The sequence below is a fragment of the Chrysemys picta genome, chromosome 4 (genome assembly GCF_011386835.1).
Source record: "Chrysemys picta bellii isolate R12L10 chromosome 4, ASM1138683v2, whole genome shotgun sequence".
Taxonomy (NCBI): domain Eukaryota; kingdom Metazoa; phylum Chordata; order Testudines; family Emydidae; genus Chrysemys; species Chrysemys picta.
Genome location: NC_088794.1, coordinates 4,618,063 through 4,627,804, shown reverse-complemented (window position 1 = coordinate 4,627,804; position 9,742 = coordinate 4,618,063). Strand labels below are relative to the sequence as shown.

At 58.9% G+C, this 9,742-nt stretch overlaps 1 long non-coding RNA gene across 1 annotated transcript; it reads left to right on the top strand.

Annotated features, from left to right (window-relative positions):
- The first annotated feature begins 356 nt into the window (after positions 1 to 356).
- LOC135982851 (uncharacterized) lies at positions 357 to 6,186 on the top strand. The gene is made up of 3 exons (XR_010600352.1): positions 357 to 4,196; positions 4,659 to 4,830; positions 4,984 to 6,186. It is a non-coding gene; the product is annotated as an uncharacterized LOC135982851 (long non-coding RNA).
- The last annotated feature ends 3,556 nt before the right edge of the window (positions 6,187 to 9,742 follow it).

The window sequence follows — 9,742 nt, the reverse complement described above, 5'->3', positions numbered from 1 at the left end:
GCAGCAGAGTCCTCTACGTGCCCTCTGCGAGCCTCTCCTGTCACCCACGCCACCACCCAGAGTTGTTCCCGTCACTGGCAGCCTGGGAGGCCAAGGACTGAGGGGTGATGGCGACTGACCGGGCAGTTCTGAGGCACATGGGCGGGGGAAGCTCGTCCTGCTGCCGGCAGGGCTGGACTCGCTCTAGAGAGAACGGGAGGATTCAGTCAGCAGGGGCTGCTGATCTGCCCCATTCACCAGGGCTGCCGTCCTGCGGCTTCAGCCTCAGTGCCTGGGATGACTTGGGGAAAGGTCTCAAGCTCCCCACATCCCACTTCACTGCTGCCAGAATCCCTCCGCCCCCCCCCGCCCCGCTAGAGCCCCCTCCCTGCCCAACCTGGGTGGGGGTGGAGGAGAGGGGTCAGAGAACTTGAGCTGTGGATTGGAGGTGGAACAGCTGTCAGGGGCACTGGGTGGGAGGTGGCAGGAGCTCCCCCTACAAGGAGGTTGTTGGCACTGGAGGTCCCTTGAAAGGAAAACAAGACTCCATTCTGGGGGTCAGGAGGGGGACTCCATCCCTCAGAGGTGCGCGGGTGCTGGGTGGAATTGCTGCTGGTCCCAGGGGCCCTTAATTCCCCGATTCCACGGGGGCATCTGAGTCTCTGACAGGTCCTCGTTCCCTTGCAGCACGAGGTCGTCACGGCCAAAATAATGAACGAACTTCACATCATCCGGCACTTGCGCCAAGTGCCGGAGGCGCTGCAGGAATTCTGCCTCCAAGGCCACCAGCAACTCCTGCTCCCTCTAAACGGGGAGTGTAGTGAGACTGAGCGGCCTCCCTCCGAGCAGGAGAGCGAGGGCCCCTCTACACGCCCCTTGGAGGGCAGAGCCTATATCGCCCCACCCCCCTTGCCTGTTGGCTGGCCACCGGGGCCTCTGGTAGACTCTGTTTCAACTGAGCCGCCTTCCTCCGAGCAGGAGAGCGAGGGCCCCTCTACACGCCCCTTGGATGGCAGAGCCTATATCGCCCCACCCCCCTCGCCTGTTGGCTGGCCAGCGGGGCCTCTGGTAGACTCTGTTGAAACTGAGCGGCCTCCCTCCGAGTGGGAGAGCGAGGGCCCCTCTACACGCCCCTTGGAGGGCGGAGCCTATATCGCCCCGCCCCCCTCGCCATAAGGACCGGGGCGTGGGGTCGGAAATATAAAAGGCCGGCCCTTCACCACAGTTGGGGGACAGCCTGCAACAGAGGAGGACACTTGGCCTGTTCTCCAGAGTCCCCTAACCCTAACCCCAGACATGGACGAGGACTGGCCCGGAGTACCCGCTGCGGTTTACCCCAAGGAGCCGGAAGAGGCCTGCAGGCCGCAGGTACCAAACCCCGGGGAGGCAGGAAGTAGCCCAGGGGCAGCCCGGGAGCTGCTGGCTGCAGAGCCCGGCGCGGCTCAGTCGGCGTGTTGCGGCTGGATCCCCGCCGACGCAGGGGCAACCAATCCTGCCCCTGCCAGCGCCTTGGGCTGGGACGCGGGGGAGGAGGGTGGGACCGCGTCCCCCTGCCACCCCACCCCGGGTGGCTGACCCCCTACACGGTGCAAGGAGGCTCTAGCCCAGGACAGGAACTGTTTGTTGGCTGGCCACCGGGGCCCCGCCCAGGCTAGAGCCAGCCCTGTCAAGTCTGTCTGTTTGCTGGCTGCCAGGGTTCCACCCAGGCCAGGGCCCGCCCTTGAAGTCTGCTTGTTTGTGGGGTGCTTGGGCCCCGCCCAGGCCTGAGCCACCCCCGATACAGTGTGTTGAGGGGCTGACCACTTGAGCGACCTCAGCCCAGCAGCGCCGTCTCTACCGTCTTTGCTGCCCCAAGCAAAAAAAAAAAAAAAAATACAACAACGCTCGGACAGCCAAGGTGAGCAAAAAGAAAACCAAAAAAACCCCCCAACCACTTGGACTGCTGCCACCTGAACTGCCGAAGCAGAAAAAAAACCAACAACAACGCTCGTACTGCCGCTGCCCGAACTGCTGAAGTGCAAAAAACAAAAAAGTCGCCCGGCCTGTGCTGCCCCAAGAATGGACGGAATGCCTCCCCAGGCATGTGCTTCCTCCGCTGGTGCCTGGAGCCCGCCCCGCAGCCCAGGCCACAGCCTGGTTGCGACAGCTGATCGCTGAGGTGGGGCAGCTGCTCCACCCCCATGCAAGAGGGCGCTAGAGTAGGCCAGAGTGGCTCCAGAGGCTGGTAGCCAATCAGAGAATGGTCAACTGAGAGCCAATCAGGGCCAAGATTAGAGCCAGCCAATCAGGGCTAAGCTAGGCCCTATATAAAGGCTGCCCAGGCAAGCAGCAGGCAGTATCCCCCAGACCTTGATGGGAGAAGGTCTGTTCTCAGAGCAGGAGACCAGCCTCTCCGAAAGAGCAGTGCTGGGCAGGCTCAAGGGAGCATACTACAGCTCCGGCCCAAGACCTGCCAGATTGCGGGCCCTGATAGAAAGGGCCTAGAGGGCCAAGAGGAGAAGTGGCCCAGGGACAGTTGGACAAGGGGAGAGCAGGGAGACTGCTACTAGAGGATCCCTGGGTGGGGACCCAGGGTAGTTGGTGGGCCTGGGTCCCCCCGTTCCCTTTTGTACTGCAGCTGGCCATGCGGTGGCTGAGTCAAACTGCAACCGGCCCTTGAGACAAGGGGCTAGACTTCGGGGGTTTTGGTTGGCCACTGAGGCAGGTGCAAGGACTGTTGCTAACCTACTTCCCGCCGGAAGGAGATGAGGATGGATTAGGGGGCACTGCTGGAGGGAAGTGGCCTGAAGAAGGACACCGTCAAGCGGACTAGGCAGATTGTGCCACATGGAGAGACCAAAATGGTGAAGAAAAGAGACTTCTATTGGAGGGCCTGGGTGGCTCGGCCTGCCGAACAGCAGAGGGAGTTGTTCTGGCTGCTGTGGAGGTCGGCACCCAGCCCAAACAAGAGATCCGGCACCGAGGGCGAGAGGCCAGGAACGCTGAAGTGCTTCGCCTGTAGGTGACAGGGACACTAAAGGAGGGAGTGTCCCTCCTGGGAGGGGGCAGAGAGGCCCCACCCAGAAAAGGCACCCCCTGTGAGAGTAACAGGGGGGCCCCCAGCTTGTTGGGTCTGTGGGGAGCCAGGGCACCTGGAGAGAGAGTGCCCCTACAGGACTCCCAAGGCCCGGGCCAGCCCAGAAGGAAGGGCTAGGGCCCAAACAAGCAGGAGTAGGGATGTGGCAGGGGGAAGACCCAGAAAGTGCTTCCACATCCACCAACGGGGACATCTAAAGAGGCACTGCCCCCTGAGGCAGAAAGGGGGAGTGTCTGAGACAAGGGCTCGGTCAGAGACCAGCCACAGAGAAGAGGTGGTGAAGACGGAGGCCCCTAGAGAGAAAGGGGCTGGGGCAGAGAGGCCCCACCGAAATGAGGGAACCCACATAGGAGCCAGGAGGGCCCATGTGGGAACCCAAACAGAAGTAGGAACCCACGTAGGACCAGGGCGTTCTACAGTGGGAACCTAAACCCTACAGCTGGGAAGCAGCTGGCTCCAGACTTTGGAGGGCCTGCGAGAGGAAAGGGATGCCCTGCAGGCCCCACTACGAAGGAAGCTGGGGCGATAGGGACCCCTTTCCTCCCCTCCCCCGTGAGCATTTTTTAAGGGGGAGGGTTTGTGGTGGGACGGCTGCCCCACCCCCATGTGAGAGGGAACTAGAGTAGGCCAGAATGGCTGTGCAAGCCATCAGCCAATCAGGGAAGGGCCTACTGAGAGCCAATCAGGGCCGAGATTAGAGCCAGCCAATCAGGGCTAGGCTAGGCCCTATATAATGGCTGCCCAGGAGAGCAGCAGGTAGTCTGTCCCAGAATTTCATGGGGGAAGGTCTGTCCCCAGAACAGGAGACCAGCATCTCGGGCTGGGCAGTACTGCATCTGGCCATCCGGTGGCTGAGACAAATTGTAACCGGCCCTTGAGACAACGGGCTAGACTTTGGGGGTTGCGGTTGGCCACCGAGGCAGGTGCAAGGACTGTTGCTAACCCCTGCCCCTGGAATGGGGTGAGGATGGACTAGTGGGCACTGCTGGAGGGGCAGTGGCCTGCAGGGCAGTGTCAAGCGGTGAGCAACGCGGCTCCAGATGCCAACGGAGGACAAGAGACGGATGGGATGCTGCCAGCAGAGGGCGTTCCCCATGGACTGAGCTAATTCCCAGAGCGACCAGCGGGAGGCGCCATGCTGGTGAGTCCCAACCCCGTCAAAACCGCCCAGCCCTATTGTGGGCCCACTGCTACCCTGCAGACTCTGGTCCAGACCAGACTGGGCCAGCTGGAGTGGCCTCCCTCTGATTGGGGGAGCGAGAAGGGGAAATGGAGCCCCCTGGCACTCACAGAAACTCTCTCCCCTCTCTGTGGAGCAGGGTTTTTCCCTCTGCCCCCCAAATTTCTTCATATGGGGCAGGACCTCTTTCCTTTGCACCCACTCCCCTCTGTCTACCCCCCCCCCCATTCCCGCTGCGCCCAGGCAGAACTCTCCCTGCCCCATACGGTGCAGAAAGGCCCTTGTGTCAGGGCCACAGCCCCACTGGAGCTCGGAAAGCTCCACTTTTGAGGAGGTGGGGGTGGGACAGAGGCTCAGGGCTAGCTTCACTTTCTGCCCTTTATTCTCCCCTTGGCCCTTCTATGGGGTCTCTGGGTGTGACAGGAATAGGAGCCTCCTTCCAGCTGTCTTCCAGGCCCTGGGATCTGGCACAGCCTCCAGGACGGGCGCTTCCTGTAGCTGAGCCACGTCAGAGAGCAGTGGGGACAGGTCACCTCGTCCCAGCAATGCCGGCTCTCAAAGAGGCTTAGATGGAAGACCCCAGTCCCTCATGGAGGTAAGAGCCATTTACTCCTTGGGGTGTGTGGGTCTCTTGGGGGAGAAATGGCATCCCCGATGCATAGCCTGGCTGGGAGCTTTCCCGGCCCCTGGATCCCAGCCCTGGTACAGAGCCCTATTTCTCATCATGATATCCTCATTTTTTTCTCAGAGGCGGTGTCCAGGATCCTGGAGACTGTTTCCTGCTGCAGGAGGTTTGAGCGGGGAGAGATCACTCACTGTCATGACCCAGGGGTCTCCAACCCGGGTCTGCAGGGTTCATGGGAGCAGCCACACTCCAACCCTCCACCTGGAAGCCTGCTGAAAATTGCTTACCTCGGACCCATGAAGTTCAGCCCCAGTTTGAGGCTCCACTCCTGAGGTCCTATTGGAGGAGTCCCAGGAAAGCTCACTGGCTCCCTGGCCCTGTGTAAGACAGCAGCAGGAACACGAAGCTGACTGAACACCAGGCCTGCTCCCGGTTCTGGACCGTGCGCTGCCTGGTTCTGCTGCCGCTCCCCTGGCTTGATTTCCTGGCATCTGAGTTGTGGTGGTGATCACAAGTTTGTCTTTTGCTGCTGCTCTTCCAGTATCCTGACCCGGCTGACTCTGCACTCCTGTCATGTGAGTGTGGACTCTGGCTCTGACCAGTAGGTCTGGCTGCCCTTGACCCAGCCGTGACATGGACTTTGGTACAATTTCTCCATTGCCCCTTTCTGATCTCCAGCAAGATACACCAGTCCCTTGGCTCCCAAAGTCCCAGTTGCCCGCTATTCAAGGGCTGAGGGGTAGTGCTTGTATCGCCCCACCCCAGCTGCTTTTCCTAGGGGAATCTCCCTAGAGCAGAGGAGATATCTGCTCTACTCTTAGGATCAGTCCCACCCTGGCCTCAGCTCAGCTACTTTGTTGACCTGGGGTCAGGCACCACTTTTGAAGCCCTTAGCGTGGGGGTGGAGGTGGGAGCAGAGGCTGAAGCTCCAGCAGTTTCCACCAAAGAACACCCCCCTGTCTTTCTATGGTCCGCCTAGGGCTCCCCATCCATCCTGGAGCTGAACACCGGATGGGAGCTGATGGATTGTCCGTGGTGGGCCGTGTTCTTGTGTGTGATGAGAGGGCCAGGAGCAGATGCACCACACCTGGCCAGGACTGGGCTAAACAGCCTGTAATGCTAGGTGAGTCAAACCATGGCCACAATACAGACACCCTGGGCATCCATGGGGACTGAATCTGGGCCCTTCACTACGAAGAGCACAACTCGTTCCAACTTGAGTCATGACGCTGGTGACCCCTGCCAGCCCCTCTGAGGTGGGTCAGTATTATCCCTGTTCACTGGGGCATAGGGATAGAAAGCAACTGGCTGCAAGGTCACACACGACGTCCCTGACAGAGGCAGGAAGGAAGTGTGGGACTGATACCAGTCCAGCTCCAACCGCTAGACTCCAGACACTTCCAAAGTCAGAGAACCCAGGAGCCCTGACTCTGACACTAGCCCTTAAATGACAAGACCGACCAACCTCCCTCCCACTCAGGAAGCCATAGAAGGGACCATCTGCTGAGCTCCCTTGGCAATGCCACTGTCAGAGACCATTGCTAGTGGGTGCCAAGTGCCTGAGCAGGGAACTGCTTGAGAGCCTCCTAGAGACTCGCAGGTGTTTGACTGTGACCCTCAGGGAGCCGTGGCAAGAGACTCTCGGGCTCTAACAAAGGGTTTCTGTTCTCCTAGACAGTCAGCCCGTGAGGCCAGTTTGCAGAATGGGGAAGAGCCCTTTGGCGAGGCGTTGGAGGATTCACCATGAAGGTGGCAGCAGCGGTAGTGCCTGGGTCCCCATGGGCCAAGCCTCCACTCCTGACACTCCAGGCTAATCTCCCCCTGCTCTCAGTGGGGCTTGGCTTTAGCTGCTGGGCCTGTGAGCCTAGCCCAGGGGTCTCAAACTCAAATGACCACGAGGGCTGCATGGGGACTAGTTCATTGGCCCGAGGGCCGCATCACTGACACCCCCCCCTCGCTGTCCCTGGCCCTGCCCCCAGAGGGGGCAGGAGGGGTGTGGCAGGGGCTCAGGGCGGGAGTTGAGGTGCAGGGGGCTCAGGGCAGGGAGTTGGAGGGGTGAGGCAGTGGGTGAAGGGTGCAGTAGGGGGCTCTGGGCAGGGGGTTGGGGTGTGGGGTGCAGTAGGGGTGAGGGGTGCAGCAGGGGCCTCAGGGCAGGAGGTTGGGGTGCAGGAAGGATGTGGGATGCGGCAGGAGGCTGAGGGCAGGGGGTTTGGGGTGTGGCAGAGGGTTGGGGTGTAGGCAGGGGGCTCAGGGCAGGAGGTTGGGGTGCAGAAGGGGTGGGGGGATGCAGAAGGGGGCTCAGGATAGGGAGTTGGGGTGCAGGAAGGATGTGGGATGTGGCAGGGGGCTGAGGGCAGGGAGTTGGGGTGCAGCAGGGGGTTGAGGTGCAGGCAGGGGGCTCAGGGCAGGGGGTTGGGGTGTGGGGTGCAGGCGGGAGTGCGAGGTGTGGCAGTGGGTTGGGGTGCAGGCAGGGGGCTCAGCAGGGGGAGGGAGAGGTGTGGCAGAGGGTTGGGGTGCAGGCAGGGGGCTCATGGCGGGGGGTTGGGGTGCAGGACGGCATTGGGCTGTGACCTGGAGCCGCTTACCTAGAGAAATAGCCCCGCAGGCCGCGTGTTGGAGACCCCTGGCCTAGGCCGAGCACTCAGGTATTTCCATCAGCTGCTCAATGGCAAATGCAGCCCCCCAAAGAAGGGAAGAAGAGTGGAAGTGAAGGAGTAAAGCTGGACCATCCGCTGAGCTGCTGCAATCCAGTGAGCAGAGCCGGGGAGAGAAGAGGGAGAACGCGAAGGTGGCTGGCGGCAGTAGGGAGGAGAAGCAGTTTGGGAGCCAGGAGAGGAGAAATAAATAGTTCATGACCAATGCTGCCGGCTTTCTCTTGTGTGGTGAAGGGTTGAAAAGGGGTCTCTTTACTATCAGGCTAAACTTTAAAATAGCTGTGTATGGGGTGGGGGATCTATAAAGGTAAGAGGTCGCTCTAGGGGCTTGAAGTCCCAGATTCTGGGGCTATTGCCTCCTTCTACCAGCTGATCTCAACCCAGCAACTCCCTCAGGTGGTAGCAGTAGTGAGCTCTTGTCCTCCTTTTCTGGACTAGCCAGCAGAAAAAGGACACAATACATGTGGCCAAGGAAAGAGAGAGGCAGTGTTGCCTGTTACCATGGCTCCTGTGGGGGAGCACGGCAGGTTACTTTGGACTAGGTAGGAGCCACATGTCTCCAAACCTGCACCTCCCGAGGCTCCAGAGACTTCGCTCCCGATCCCAGAGCGTCCTCAGAGTCCTACAGTGCCAGATGGAATCTGGCCTCTCCCCCCACCTCAGCAGTCCAGAAAAAGTGATTTGTAGACATGTTCTGTGTCCTCTCCTGCTACACTCCCCTGTTGGCAACTAATGCAGTCACAGAGTCCAGGCTCGGATATTAGGAAACACTATTTCACTAGGAGGGTGGTGAAGCACTGGAATGGCTTCCCTAGGGAGGTGGTGGAATCTCCATCCTTAGAGGTTTTTAAGGTCAGGCCTGACAAAGCCCTGGCTGGGATGATTGAGTTGGGGTTGGTCCTGCTTTGAGCAGGGGGTTGGACTAAATGACCTCCTGAGTTCTCTTCCAACCCTGATATTCTATGATGTCTCTGTCCCTCTTTTATACTCTTTCAGTTGCTAGAAAGATCGTTGCTGTGTCATGGGGGTCAGGCAAGCCCATGGGTCAGGCAGTACCCCACTGACTAAGTGCCCTCTCCAAGGAGTCTCTCAGAGAGTGGATTCTTCCTGATGGGCCATCAACACCTTTCTGGCCCGCCTTTGTTTCTACTGTTAAGCTGGCTGTGGGCATCTCCCAACCTCACAACATATTTCAGAAACGCACAGAGAGCATAACTTCCCATACAATGACAGCACCTCCAATCCAACAGGTTATTAATGTTCAACAGATCCAGACATTTTACATACCACCTCACAAGGCATGCATAATACAAAACATCTCATAATCATATCACAGTGGTGAATACTGTGTGCTACTGAGGGATACAGGGTTCCAGAGTGTCAGTGTATCATGGCCAATGGCAGTAAAAGCCCAAAGGAGATGCTCCCCTGGAACAGCCTTGGGTGACAGCAAGGTCCCCACTGAGAACTTCAGTGCGACTCTGCAGCTGTTACCCACCTGTCCCACCCCAGCATCAGCTGCAACTCAGTGCTTTTTGAGTGGCTTCATGCTGGCTGCATGCCTAGACAGCAGATAAAATCTGCTAAATCTTTTCTTTCCCAGAAAGAGCCATTCCCATGTTTCTTTCGATTTCCACCCGCGTCAGACAGGAAACAAACCCAATGCAGAGTGGAGGGTGTCACGGCCATGATGCACTCTGAGAAAACCCAACAGCATTCACAGCTGGGTGTGTAACTTTTCATTGTCTGATCACTGCCTTCCTGCCTCCCAGCCTGAGATCCAAAGTGAAGATGTGGGGTGTTGAGAAGTGGCTTGCCATTAGTAGGGTTCAGAGTTAGCACCACATTGAGGTGGACTGGGGCCAGCTCGCCCCTCTCTGATAGCTGTTGTGTGAGGTCCACTACAGACTCAGGCAGAAGTTAGTTCTGGAACAGCCTTCTAAGAGGAGCAGTGAGGGCAAAAAACCTAACTGGCTTCAAGACTGAGTTTGATAAGTTTATGGAGGGGATGGGATGATGAGACTGCCCACCATGGCATGTAGCCGATCTGTAACTGCTAGCTGCAAAAATCTCCAACAGGCGGTGATGGGACACTAGATGGGGAGGGCTCTGAGTTACTACAGAGAATTCTTTCTCAAGTGTCTGGCTGCTGGGTCTCCCCCACAAGCTCAGGGTCTATCTGATCGCCATATTTGGGACTAGGAAGGAATTTCCCCCAGGTCAGATTG